Source organism: Panthera onca, chromosome A1, assembly GCF_046562875.1.
Source record: "Panthera onca isolate mPanOnc1 chromosome A1, mPanOnc1 haplotype 2, whole genome shotgun sequence".
In the NCBI taxonomy this organism is placed as follows: domain Eukaryota; kingdom Metazoa; phylum Chordata; class Mammalia; order Carnivora; family Felidae; genus Panthera; species Panthera onca.
Window position 1 is genome coordinate 41,211,466 of NC_138339.1, and position 14,453 is coordinate 41,225,918.

Sequence of the window (14,453 nt, forward strand, 5' to 3'; positions counted from 1 at the left end):
ATTGTCTGTACCTTTCATATCATATCCATGAAATCATTACCAAGACCAATGTCATGAAGCTTTTTCCCTTATGTTTTTCTCTAGGAATTATATAGTTTCAAGTCTTACATTTTAAGTTTTTTAATCCATTTTGAGTTGATTATTTTGTGAATGGTGTAAGATAGCATAAAAACATAATACTTGGGGGAAAAGTTAACTGAGGAGGTAAAAGACTTATACACTGAAAACTACAGTGCATAGATAAAAGAAACTAAAAAAGACAATTAGATAGAAAGACATTCCATGTTCATGGATTGAAAGAATTAATATTGTTGAAATATCCGTAAAACTCAAAGTGATCTACAGGTACAAGACAATCCCTATTCAAATCCCAGTAGAATTTCTTGCATACACAGAAAAAGCAGTCCTAAAATTTATACAGAACTACAAAAGACTCAGAATAGCCAAAGTGATCTTGAGAAAGAAAAACAAGGCCAGAGGCATCACACTTCATGATTTCAAGATATAATACAAAACTACAATAGTTAAAATGGTATGGTACTGGCATAAAGACAGATAAATAGATCAGTGGAACAGAATAGAGAACCTAGAAATAGATCCACACATTTTCTGTGGAAAATATGACAAGGGTGGCAAAAATACACAGTGGATGAAGGACAATCTCTTCAACAAATGCTGCAGAGAAAGCTGGATATCTCTGCATACATACAAAAGGGTAAAATTGGACCACAAAATCCAGTTTCAAGTCTTACTCTACAGTTACGATAATCAAGACAGTTTGATATTAAAAAAGAGTTGGAGGGGCACCTGGGTGGCTCAGTCGGTTAAGTGTCCGACTTCAGCTCAGGTCATGATCTCACTGTCAGTGAGTTCGAGCCCTGCGTCAGGCTCTGTACTGACAGCTCAGAGCCTGGAACCTGCTTTGGATTCTGTGTCTCCCTCTCTCTCTGACCCTCCCTGGCTTGTGCTCTGTTTCTGTCTCTCAAAAATAAGTAAATGTTAAAAAAAAATTCTTTAAATAAAATTAAAAATACTAAAAAAGAGTTGGATGTGTAGATCAGTGGTACAGGTACAAAAAAACTGGTACAAAATAATTCAATGCAGGAAGGATAGTATTTTCAGTAAAGGGTGCTGAAACAATTAAATATGAATAGTCAACTAGCAAATGTATAGCTTATTAAAAGATTAACATAAAATGAAGCATATATTTAAATGTAAAAAGAAAAACTATAAAACTTTTAGAAGAGAACACAGGAAAGCTCTTTGTGGCCTAGCATTATTATACAAAGCATTACACAGAAACATGATAAAGAAAATTTTAAAAAAATCATTGGAGTGGTGGAAGTATGTTTCTTTGGCTTTTAGAGAAAGTTTACAGTTATTTTCTGTATATGCTGTGCCTAGATCATCAGCAAATGGATTATCTTAATTATTTTGTGATTTTTTTCATTACTTTGAAAGAATAAATATTTACTATTGTGTTCTTACTTGAATACAAGGCAAAAATCACATTTACTGCAGTAAGTGTGGCCATTGGTTGCAGATTGGAAAATGTTCTTTTGTGCAATTTTTAAAAAGTATTTATTCATTTTTGAGAGAGAGGCAGAGAGAGAGAGGGAGACACAGAATCCGAAGCACATTCCAGGCTCTTTGCTGTCAGCAGAGAGCCCCATGCGAGGTTTGAACCCACAAACCATGAGATCATGACCTGAGCCGAAGTCTGATGCTTAACTGACTGAGCCACTCAGGTGCCCCTTTTGTGCAATTTTTTAAAAATGTTAAATTTTATGTTAATTAAATTAAATGTTAAATTTTAAAAATGTTTAAAAATTCTGAGAGAGAGAGAGAGAGAGAGAGAGAGAGTGCGAGCAGGGAAGGGGCAGAGAGAAAGGGAGACATAAAATCTGAAGCAGGCTCTAGGCTCTCAGCCATCAGCAGAGAGCCTGATGTGGGGCTTGAAATCATGAACTGCAAGCTCATGACCTGAGCTGAAGTCATTCACTCAACCAACTGAGCCACCCAGGTGCCCCTTGTGCAATTTTTTTGGATGACTGAGTGGACCACATTCTGGGTGTAAAACAGACAGACAATACACATTTATTAGACAATGAATATTTGAATATGATCTTAAATCTTACTATGAAATGCCATACATCCATAAAAGGATAAATATAATCTATATTTAGGTGTAAAGGCAAACACCTATGTAGTCATATCCCAGTAAATAATAAAACATTATCAATATTGTCATAAAATCTGAGAAAGGCCATGAAACTGGCTGAGTGTATTTTTATCGTGTAACCAACTCCCTACCTCCAGCCCTTCCAGATCATATCTTTCTCACTCCTTCCCCCTACAGACACCAGAAGAAATAACCTAACCAAATTTTCTATTTATTAGTCCCTATCTTCCTCTAGAATCAACGTGTATGTTCATAGTAAAATACATTATGTGTATCTACACGCTTTTCCTTTTACATTCTCCGTGACCTTAATATATACTGATGTTTAGAGATGTAGTTCATTTATTTTCACCCCATCTAATATTCCACCATGTAGATACATAGAAATCATTGCTATTTATCCTTCTACACACTGATACTTGGGGTGATACTTTTTTCCTATTGTGTTGTTGGATGAATAAGTCTACCCTCAATACACTTTCTCTCAGTTTTGTGTACAACAAATAACTACCTATGGAACAATTTGGAATTTGGGCGTAATAGGATAAATATACTATCACCTTGTATAGATAACACTAAATGCTTTTGTACTGCTTGTTAGATTCTGCTTCTTTTTTTTTTTTAAGGTTTATTTATTTATTTTGAGAGAGAGAGAGCAGAGGATAGGCAGAGAGAGAGGGAGAGAGAAAATCCCAAGCAGATTCTGCACTGTCAGTGCAGAGCCTGACATGGGGCTCAGTCTCATGAATCATGAGATCATGACCTGAGCCAAAATCAGGAGTCAGATGCTCAGCTGACTGAGCCACCCAGGTGCCCTGTTAGATTCTATTTCTTAACGTTGGTGTAATAATAATACATATATAATTTTACATTTTGAAGAATTGTGGGGGTTTTTTTGTACAGTTTGCTTGGTCAGTTTTGCTGTGATTTTAAAAATGGAAAATGGCTAAACATTTACATGCTTCAACATCCAAAGGAACCAATAATAACTTACCAAATGTCTGATACGTGATGATTTAAAAAAATAGTTTCTGCAACCAAAGAACAGTTTAAAAGATAAAAAGGCCACACATATATCAGTAGGAGAACTGCACCTAGTGAGGTCAGAATTTGGTGGCAGTAACAAAAATACAAATTCTCAAATGTATCCAAAACTTAGAAAAAATTAACCCCCAAACTAATCTAGATCTATGAAAAATAGTGTTACATATTAGTTTTAATAACTCCTATACTTGAAGATACTATTTTTAAAAGTTTGTATCTAAATTCCAGTCAGTTGACATACAGTGTAATGTTAGTTTCAGGTGTACAAGGTAGTCATTCAACACTTCCATACAACTCCCTGTGCTCATCACAAAGTGCCCTCTTTAATCCCCGTCACTTATTTCACCCATCCCCTCACCCACCTCCCTCTGGTAAATATCAGATTGTTCTCTAGAGTTAAGGGTCTGAAAATACTGATTTTGAAAAGCTTTATAAAAGGGACATTTCACTGTGACATAAGACAAAGCCTGTGTGAAGCCACGTAAATATGAATCAATTCTGCTCTAATATCAGGGTTCTATTTAATACCTAACAGCTACTTTTTTCCAAATGTTATGGGGCCACCTTGAACTTTAAGGAAGGCAACTGGTCAACTGAGGTATGCATGAGTTCTTTCCCTATACAAGGTCTTGATTTCAGGGACTCAGAGCTGATAAGTAAAAAAAAAAAAAAATCAGATTTTCAAGGAATACCAAACCTAGAAGAGATCACTCCTCTATATTTTTCACTGAACTGCAGTGGAATCTGGGCCCCAAATGGGAAAAGACTTAGGTTAAAGTTCTTGAGTTACAGATGAACAAAGAGCTAAGGTCTACTGCCCATTCTAATCCATCACTCAGTTTCAACTTCTGTAATGTGGGAAATGAGAAACAGTAGCTCAATGAAGAGATATTTGAAAGAAATGTATATGCCCTGTGTCATTTTACCAAGTAAGAACTAAAAGGCCAATAAAACAACCACTCCATTCTTAAGTTACAGCAGAAAGCTTCCTGCTTTTCTAGGATATGCAAAGTGTTTTACCCAGAAATGGAAAATTTATGCACCAGAATAAAAGAGTAAAGGCCAAGATGAAATGAAAATAGCTTTGATCCATAATGAGAACAAAGTCATTTGATTGAGTCTGTGAAAGAAAACCTTCAGGATGTTTGCAACAATGGCACAGGGACACATTGCCCATCTCCTATGGATAGGCAAACAGAATTTAGGGTACATTTTAGAAATGTCTTACTTGTAAAGGAATTACTCCAACTCCCCAGATTCCTCGTTAAGGTGGACTGTTAGCTCTGCTCTTCTTCCAACCCTATAGTTCAACAAGAAATATGTCAACAGAAGGCTGTCCTAGAGATGTGAGAGAAAATCCCATGGAAGGTACTTGTGAACATAAGAGGAGAAGCTGATTACTTTCCCAAATCTTTACATCAACACACAAGGAACCTGGCCACATTTTAAGCAAACATGCACAGTTCAATCTCAGTATTTTCTTCAGAAAAATAGAAGTAGTTATTCCTGGGAGGATCAATCTGGAGCAAGACTCATAGCAATAGTATACACTAGGGCTACCTCCCTAGGTTCCACACCTGGCAAAAAAAAAAATGCATATATATATATATATATATATATATATATATATATATATATATATATAAAAAGAGAGCATACTGAAAGCAGCAAGAGAAAAAAATGACCCATCACATACAAAAGAACAAAAATACAATTAACAGCTAATTCCCCATCAGAAAACACTGATGCCAAAGGTGGTGGCTTAACGTATCCCAAGTACTAAAAGAAAAAAAAAAAAACCTTCAACCAAAAACCTTATACCCAGAATAATGATCTTACCAAAATGAAGGCAAAATAAAGACATTTTCAGAGAGAAAAATACTAAGATAATTTGTTGCTATAAGACCGTGGTCTTGACTTATAAGAAGCATTAATGGAAATCTTTTTGGATTAAAGCAAGTAATATCTGACAGTAATTTGTATCCACATTAAAAAAAAAGTGCAGTCAACTTCTGGAATGATAGCATGAGGAATTCTGTTGACCCATTCTTCAGTGAAACTGGTATAACTTTTTTTAAGTCAAGTCTCTGGAAATGGTCTTAAGGGAAAACAGTAAATAAAGAAATATCTACTCAAAACAATTCTACTATAAAAATTCATAAGAAAGACAAGTGTCTACAGTATTTGAACCAAAGTGCTTCTCCCCTTCCCTTTGCCCAGTCAATAAGGTGGAGACTCCACTCCAGACTGCTTTATCTGATAACACAGGAATATCTCTTTACCCAGGTCCAAGATGGAGGGTTTTCTCCAAGGAAGAGCGGGACTTCAGCATTTCTCTTCTCACCTCTATTGTCCTGTTTCTAAGGCTAATTCTTGAGTGAGTACATTCTAGGATTGAGGGTTTCCTTCTTCTACCCAACTCTTCCATTCCATTGTAGAATGGACGTTCTGCCTTTGGTGTGGCATACAGTGAATATTATGCACACCGATGGTCCTTCTCCCAGCTCATGAGGAAATGGTTCTATGCCGGAGAGGCAAGCTAAGTGAACCCGAGGCTACTGCTATACCTCCACTGAGTGCTCAAGCCTTACAGAATGGGTGTCACACAGAAAAAAGCTTGTCATTGTCCTCACACCCAGCTCCAGAACCTTGGTTCAGAGGTTTTGCCTTGGAGGAGAAACAGGCCATAAAACATAGCTCCAGATGTCTTCCCAAAAGAACTGATTTCATTTATAACAGAGTGTGAAGAAGTGTAAACCTCAGAGCTCGTTCAAAAACCATGGGGGTTATTGTAAAGGGAATTAGGAGAAGATTTATGGACCTAATGAAGATTCAGCATAGACTATAGGTTAGCTAGTTTGCAGGAGCTAAATCAGGAATAAGACAGCTGGAAGGAGCCTTCCTATTATAAGAACAAACATAAAACACTGACCTCAGAGACTATTCCACCCAAGGAAATATTTTGTTTAGTTTGTATTTATGTCCCAAGACATCGTTGTAAACAATAGAGTAATCTGCTGGAAATCAGTGGAGCTTACAATTCAGAGAAAGAGTAGCAGAGGCCCAGTCTGTGCCATTGTCATTCAAGGCAACTGTAGGCATACACAAAGTTGTGTCTCCTTAAAAAGCAGCATCAAAACCTTAATATTTAGCAGGAGATGGGGGAATAAATGGCACTACCACTATCCAGCCTATCACTAAACAAATAAATAGGCAAATAAGAAAGACAAACTTCATGGGGGGGAGCAGTAACCAGGAATGCTACAAGTCATTACAATAGGTTATCTAAAATGTTTAGCTTCTAACAAAAAATTAGAAGGCATGCAAATAAACAGGAAAGCATGACCCATCACAATGAAAAAAACAGGCAACAGAACTGCCTGTGAGAGACACCAGATGTTGGATTTAACCAGAAAACATCTTAAAGTACTCATTATTAACATTTCAGAACTAAAGGAAAGCTCGAAAGGAGTAATGGAAAGTATGATAACAATGCCACCTTGAATAAAGGATATCAGTAACGAGAAGCAAATGGAAATTCTAGAAATTAAACAGTATAATTCCTGAAATAAAAAGTTCACTAGAAGTGCACAGTGGATTTGAACTGGCAGAATAAATGATTAGTGAATTTTAAGATATATCAATTGACTTTATGCAAGCCAAAGAACAAAAGTAGAAATACAGAAAAATGAACACAACCTCAGAGAAACGTGGGACGCCATGTAGCACATTCGACAGTTGTGTGATAGCAGTACCATAGAGGAGGAGAGAGCGGGGAGACAAAAACTGTTTGAAGAAGCAGTATCTGAACACTACCCAAGTTTGTTTAAAAAAAAAAAACTAAACATCTAGGAAGCTCAACAAATAGCAAGTAGGTTAAACTACAAAGAGACCACAAATATACACATCATTGTAAAAATGCTGAAAGTCAAAGACAAGGAAAAAATCTTGAAATGACGAGAGAATACCATACTGTTTTAATTACTATAACTTTGTAATAAAACTTGAAATCAGGAAGCATGATGCCTCCAGCTTTGTTCTTCTTTTTACAAGATTGCTTTGGCTATTTGGGGTCATTTATGGCTCTACACAAATGTTAGGATTGTTTGTTCTGCTTTTGTGAAAAAAATGCCATTGGAATTTTGATAGGGATTGCACTGAGTCTATGTATTGTTTTGATTAGTATGGACATTTTAACAATAGTAATCTTCCAGTCCATGAGCATGGAATATACTTTCATTTATATGTGTCTTCTTTAATTTCTTTTCTTCATGTCTTCTAGTTTTCAATATACACATCTTTCATCTCCTTAAATTTAATCCTAGGTATTTTATTCTTTTTGATTCAATTGTAAATAGGATTGTTTTCTTATTTTCTTTTTCTGATACTTTGTTATTAGTGTATAAGAACACAAAAGTTTTTGTGTATTGTTTTTGTATCCCATGAATTTACTAAATTTGTTATTAGCTCTAATAGTTTTTTATGGACTTTTAGGGTTCTCTAAATACAATATCATCTCATCTGAAAATAGTGGCAGTTTTCTTCTTCCTTTCCAATTTGGATACTTTTTAATTTCTTTTTCTTGCCTAATTGTTCTGGCGAGGACTCCCATTCCATGTTGAATAAATGTGGTGAGCTTATTAGTAGATTGGTCATGATTGAGATAAAAATCTGACACAACACAAGGCTTGATCTTTGAAAGCAATAATTGATAAGTTTGAACTTCATGATAATTAAAAACTGCTGTTCTGCAAATGACAATATCCAGAGAATGAGAAGACAGGACTCAGACTGGGAGAAAATATTTCCAAAAGACACATCTAATAAAGAACTGTCATTCATATGATACAGGCACCATGCTTCTTGGGATTTACCCAAAGGAGTTGACAACTTATGTCCACACAAAAACCTGCACACCAATGGTTACAGCATCCTTATTCACAACTGCCAAAACTTGGAAGCAAACAAAATGCCTATCAGTGGATGAATGGATAAATTGGTACATCCAGACAATAGAATATTATTCAGATCTAGAAATAAATGAGCTATTAAGCCATGAAAAAACATGGAGGAAATTTCAATGTATATTACTAAATAAAATAAGCCAATCTGAAAAGGCTATATACTATATGATTCCAACTCTATGACATTCCGGGTGTAGACAGTGAAAAGATTAGTGGTAGCCAGGAGTTGGAGAAGGAAGGGATGAATAAGTGGTACACAGAGGATTTTTAGGAGAGTGAAAATATTCGGTGTATCATAATGATGGATACATGTCATTATACATTTGTCCAAATCCATAGAATATAAAACACTAAGAATAAATGTGATGTAAACTATGGACTTTGGGTGATTATGACATGTCAGTGTAGTTTCATCAACTATAACAAATGCACAACTCTGGTGAGGGACATTGATAATGAAAGAGGCTATGGATGTTGTAGGGGCAGAAGATATATAGGAAATCTTTGCACCTTCCTCTCAAATCTGCTATGAACCTAAAACTGCTCTGGAAAATAAAGTCTCATTAAAAAAAAAAAAAAAAAAAAGACAAAGAAACCTATTTTAAAAATGGGCAAATGACCTGAACAGACATTTCTTCAATAAGAAGATCTGCAAATGGCCAATAAGCACATGAAAAATACTCAACATCATTAGCAAAAACCAGGAAAATACAAACTAAAATCACAGCGAGATACCACTCGGATGTCCAAACCCATAGAATGCACAACACCAAGAGTGAACCCATTAAGTAAACTGTACTCTTTATGTGATAATGATGTGTCAGTGTAGGTTCCTGACAAACATACTGCTCTGGTGGAGGATGTTGAGAATGAGAGACGCTTGGCATGTGTGGAGGCAGGGAGTATACGGGAAATCTTTCTACCTTCTGCTGAATTTTGTTGTGAGCCTAAAAGTATTCTAAAAGATTATATTATGTAAATGGGGGTTATACCTTCATCCTGGTCTGAGACCATATCCACTGGCTCTCATGTTCTAATCCTCATCACTCTTTACCAAATGGAGACTACGTTTGACTGCTTCTGATATCCAGATGTCTTATGTAGACATTAAGGCCATTCTCAGGTTCATCAATCTAGACATTCCATGCATGAAGGTCTACCCATCACTTCTGTGTCATATTGGGCTCAGGAATTTTGTGAGGACTTGCTGGTTTCCAGCACCCTGAACAAAAATTGAGACACAGATTTTCAATACTCTTCAATACCCAAACATGTCTGAATTCAGCAAATTTCTTGTTTTTTAAAAAAAATCTTTTTAGGGGCACCTGGGTGGCTCAGTTGGTTAACCATCCAACTTCAGTTCAGGTCATGATCTCGCGGTTCATGAGTTCGAGCCCGCGTTGGTATCTGTGCTAACAGTTCAGAGCCTGGAACCATGCTTCGGATTCTGTCTCCCCCTCTCTCTCTCTGCCCCTCCCCCACTCATGCTCTGTCTCTCTCTGTCTCTCAAAAATGGATAAATGTTAAAAAAAAATTAAAAAATCTTTTTAATGTTTATTTATTTATTTTTGAGAGAGAGAGACAGAGTGCAAGCAGGGAAGGGGCAAAGAGAGAGGGAGACACAGAATCCAAGGCAGGCTCCAGGCTTTGAGCTGTCAGCACAGGGCCCAATGCAGGACTTGAACTCATATACTGTGAGATCATGACCTGAGCCATAGTCGGCCACTTAACCAACTGAGCCACCCAGGCACCCTGCAAATTTCCTCTTGATATTAACCCCTCCTCATGGTTGATGGGACGGAGAAGAGCCATAGTCACTCTTCTGAACTATCACCAGCATGAAGTCGATCATTCTTCCCTGAAACTTCTCTCCGCTAAATCCATAAAGTAGTGGCTTTAACAAATATAATCTTAAATTTTTGTTCCTTAGAAACAATCTTTGGGAAGTGATTTTATGAAACCAAAAATTCATCTCTGTGTGCTTTATCACTGACATGATGACTTCATTCTGAGCAATGAAGCTCTTCATCTAGTTGTATATATAGGGAGACATTAGGCTAACCGTGAGTGGAGGAGAGAGGGTGGGGCAGAAACAAAACAAAAATTAAAAACATATATTTTTTTCAAATTAACATCCCATGAAGTAATATTAATGCCTTCAACATGGAGTGGAGGACTCCCCATCATTAAAACATGCAGACTGTATATACAAGATCAGATTTGAGCAGGTCCTGAAGGCACAAGTCAATTCCATGAGTAAGTGCTTGTGGCCCTACCATGTCACATTGCCTTCTCTGTTACAATTAAGCTGTATGCCTGGTTATTATCTTCATCTTTCTTCCAGTTGCAGGAGATGAAGTTTTCTTTAAAGAGGCAGTGGATGCCATCTGACCCTATTTTCATCAAGTTGATCACTGATCAACCTAAACCTAACATTTTCTCCCTTCAAGTATTCAATGAGTCTTAACAACCACCACCCAATTTCAGAGTCATTATAATTTCCATTTTCCTACATTTCCCAAATATCAGAGATATTGCATAAGCCAGAGGACCCCTTCCATGTATATCTGGTCACACTCAGCTCAGAGGAAACTTAAAAATTGCCCTGTTGGGGGGCCTGGGTGGCTCAGTCAGTTGGGCATCTGACTCTTGATTTTGGCTCAGGTCATGATATGATGGTTCATGGCATTGAGCCCTGCATCGGGCTCCATCCACACTGACAACAGGGAGCCTGCTTGGGATTCTCTCTCTCTCTCTGCCCCTCCCCTCACTCCCACTCTCTCTCTCTCTCTCTCACAAAATAAATAAATAAACATTTTTTAAAAAATGCGTTGTGACAGCATGCTATGGGACATCAACACTACTTACTACCAGGTCATGAGGTAGTCATTGCAATTTGGTGGCTAGATGTCCAACTCCAGAATCACATCCTTATAATCTACTCCCTATGATTAAGGATGTCACCTATCTTAGGCTGGCATATCTGGAAGATCTTGATATGTTGATTTACGTACTAAGGTTTATTGAGGACATGTTCCTGGAAGAGATTAGTTAAGGAGTGGAGGAGTTGAATTAGGAGGAGAAACAAGTCGAGCAAAGGTGCAATTTTATGTGAATTTCCAGATACAGCCTCGTTCCATGGGGAGTGTAAGTTACGCCACAGTTTGTTCTGCTGCAAAGCAAGGAATCTGTGCTGCTCTACTCCTGCACCACTCACTCAGTAGATAGAGGTTGCTGAAAGGTAATGTAAACTCTTAGCACTTTCAGTTTGGGGAACATCTAGAAAAAAACAGAACTAGTAGCCACTAAGGGTAGTACTGTCAAGAAAGTTGTACGTCCAAGTCATAATGAGCAAAGTATACAAAATCTGGGAGAGGAGTAAAGATTTAATTGGTAAAAGGAATCTGGGTGAAGTATGCCAGTGTCCTCTACAATATTCTTGTGATCAAAAACCTATTCAACAACCAAAACATTACCATAATCCCTAAAGCCTTCCCTGCTCTTATCCCCTCCTGGTCACTAACTCCCCAGGCAACAACTATCCTGGCAGCAAATATCACAGATTGGCTCCACCTGTTTTGTACTTTCTATAAAAGGAATTATACACCATGTCCTCGCCTATTTCTGGTTTCACTTACTCATCATTGCATTTGTAAGATTCGTCACGCTGTTGTATGTATCGATGGCTCATCTTTTACTGCTATTTTGTATTTACTAACTGAGTATACCGCATGTATCTATCTGTTTTACAGTGAAGAACATTTAGATTGTTTGCAGTTTTTGGCCACTGTGAATAAACTTGTGACTAGCATTGCTATCCATGTATTTTACTGCACATATGCCTCAGGTTTGCTGTGGGATTGCATCACCCTGATGTATTTTTCAGCCTGAGTAGCTAACACATCTTTCCAACTGAATTGAGTCCCTTTGCACTCATTAAGAGTAATGTACAGTTTTCCAGTTTGCACATATCCTCACCGAGCTTTGGTTTTATCAGTCTTGGATTTTAGCCACTCTAGTGAGGCTTAGTGATACATCATCGTGGTTTAAATTTTGTGTCTCTGATAATTAATCATGTGTGTTTCTCATGATTACTGTAGACGCCACGTGTTGAAGATTGAAGAGACTCCACTTTATCTCTCTGAATAATTGTGTGGAAGAGAACACTACTTCTGGAAACATTTTTGATTATTTATATGAACGAGAACCTATGTCTACTGTGTATGTTGAGTCATTGCATATTTTAGGATTATTTTTTACAACGATTTGCTTACACTAATATGAATATTTTCATTGCCTTAAGTGTTAAATATTGTGCAATTCCCATCAAGATTCTCTTTTTAACTCAGAGGATATAATTAGTTAATTTGCAAGCATATGGATAACTCATATTACCATATGTATTTCAGAATACATGGTCTGTGATGTCTTGGAATTTATTGAGGCTTCCTTTATGACCTAAAAGATAGTCTAGTTTTATGAGTGTTCCCTGTGCGCTTAAAAAGAGTCTATCTTAAAAACAGAATAAACTGAGGGTTGATGGGGAATGGGACGGAGGGAAGGGTGGGTGATGGGCATTGAGGAGGGCACCTGTTGGGATGAGCACCGGGTGTTGTATGGAAACCAATTTGACAATAAATTTCATATTAAAAAAAAAGAAAGAAAGAAACCTAAAAAACTAAAAAAATAAAAAATAAAAAGAGAGTCCATTCTTATCTAAAGTTTTATTATCTAAAATTTTATATAATAAAATTTATTATAAAATTAAAAATCAAAGCTAACTATATTCATTTAAATTGTTCTTAGCTGTGTTTGGTTTTTGGAATAAATGTTTTTTATTGGTTTATTGTATTCTGGTTTTTGTCTTTTTTTTTTTTTTTTACAGCGATTATGCTTCTTAGGAGTTTAAGTGATTTGGTGTGGGAACCCGGGTTTCCATGAATTCTATGTGATAATGTCTACAAAGGAGGAGTTGAAGTCAGGCCCTCATGTGAGTTCTTCCTGGTGACTATAAAAGAGGAGGAGATAAATCTAAAGGCCGAGAGGCCTAGACAAAACCTCTGTTATCCACTCCCATTGCTACCACCAAATCTGAGACCCCCCTCTCGTCAAAGTCACCTTTAACTTTTAGATATACGTAATATTGTTTTTAATACATACATAACAATGTTATTTGTAATAGTTACTTGTTTTTTCACTCATAGATAAACCAAAATATGAACAACCCCCTGTAAGTTGATTTCCATTTTTCAGTATCACAAAAAGTCCTGTTATGAATATTTATGGAAACAACCTTATGATGAATTCTCATTTGGGAGAGTTCATAAGTTCTACAGATTTATGCACTCGCCGGCCGTTTTACCAACTTCAAACGTTTACGGTATCTTTCACAGTTTTTTTTTTTTATCTTTCACAATTTTCCTATTACAAAGAGTATTCAAATATGGATAGAGATTGTATTCAATTCACTTTCAACATTTATCAATTAGTTATTAGTCTCTTTTCACCTACTGATATAATAAATTATAGTAATACCCTTTTTACGGGTTTTATGCATTCACTCTTGGAATAAATCGTACTTACCTCACTGTAAACTATTCTTTGGCATACTGTTAAGGTTTTTTTGGACTAATCTTTATTATCTCAATGTATTTCTAAGATTTTTAATGTCAAATAGCATTGATGTTTCACATACATATAGCAAATTGCACAGATCAGAAGTTAATAGGTTGAGGAATTTCACAGTATCAACATACCCATTTAAAAATCACCCTGAGCAAGTCATCAAACATTCTCAGCACCCCAGAACCCTCTCTAGTCATTAGAGTGATTAGCTCCATCCACTTGGATGTTCCCATGTTATTTCAAACAATATCTTCAAAATAAAACTCATCCTGTTCTCCAAAGCATTCCTCACCATCTATCATCAGGGTTGCTGGTAACTTCTAAATCATAAGATCGGCCTATGGCTCTCTTGACTCTGGCTTAATGTCTGGAATTTTCAAGGTCTGAACCTATTCAATTGACCATCACAATCCTGACTGCTCATCCAAATAACTGCTCCCTTCCCTTAGCTAAGATGTTAAACCTCCTTAATTTAGTTTAGTTCCACTCAAGATAAAGAGGCTTAGACTGATCCTAGTTATGGATTTTGAAAAACTGCTAGGTGCAGTTTAGATGATTCCAAATTAGATTTGCAGATTCTTCCGCTCTGGTTATGGGTCCTGATTGTGATAGCCATGTTTCTGATTTGCTTTAGGGTC

At 36.6% G+C, this 14,453-nt stretch overlaps 1 protein-coding gene across 2 annotated transcripts in view; it reads right to left on the reverse strand.

Moving 5' to 3' along the window:
- LOC132680815 (sperm-associated acrosin inhibitor-like) overlaps positions 1 to 14,453 on the reverse strand; it is a 118,400-nt gene that overhangs the window by 11,694 nt on the left and 92,253 nt on the right. For both annotated transcript variants that reach the window (XM_060634626.2, XM_060634624.3), the window contains one exon: positions 4,455 to 4,526. The gene's annotated coding sequence lies outside the window, so the exon portion shown is untranslated. The remainder of the gene's footprint in view (positions 1 to 4,454; positions 4,527 to 14,453) is intronic.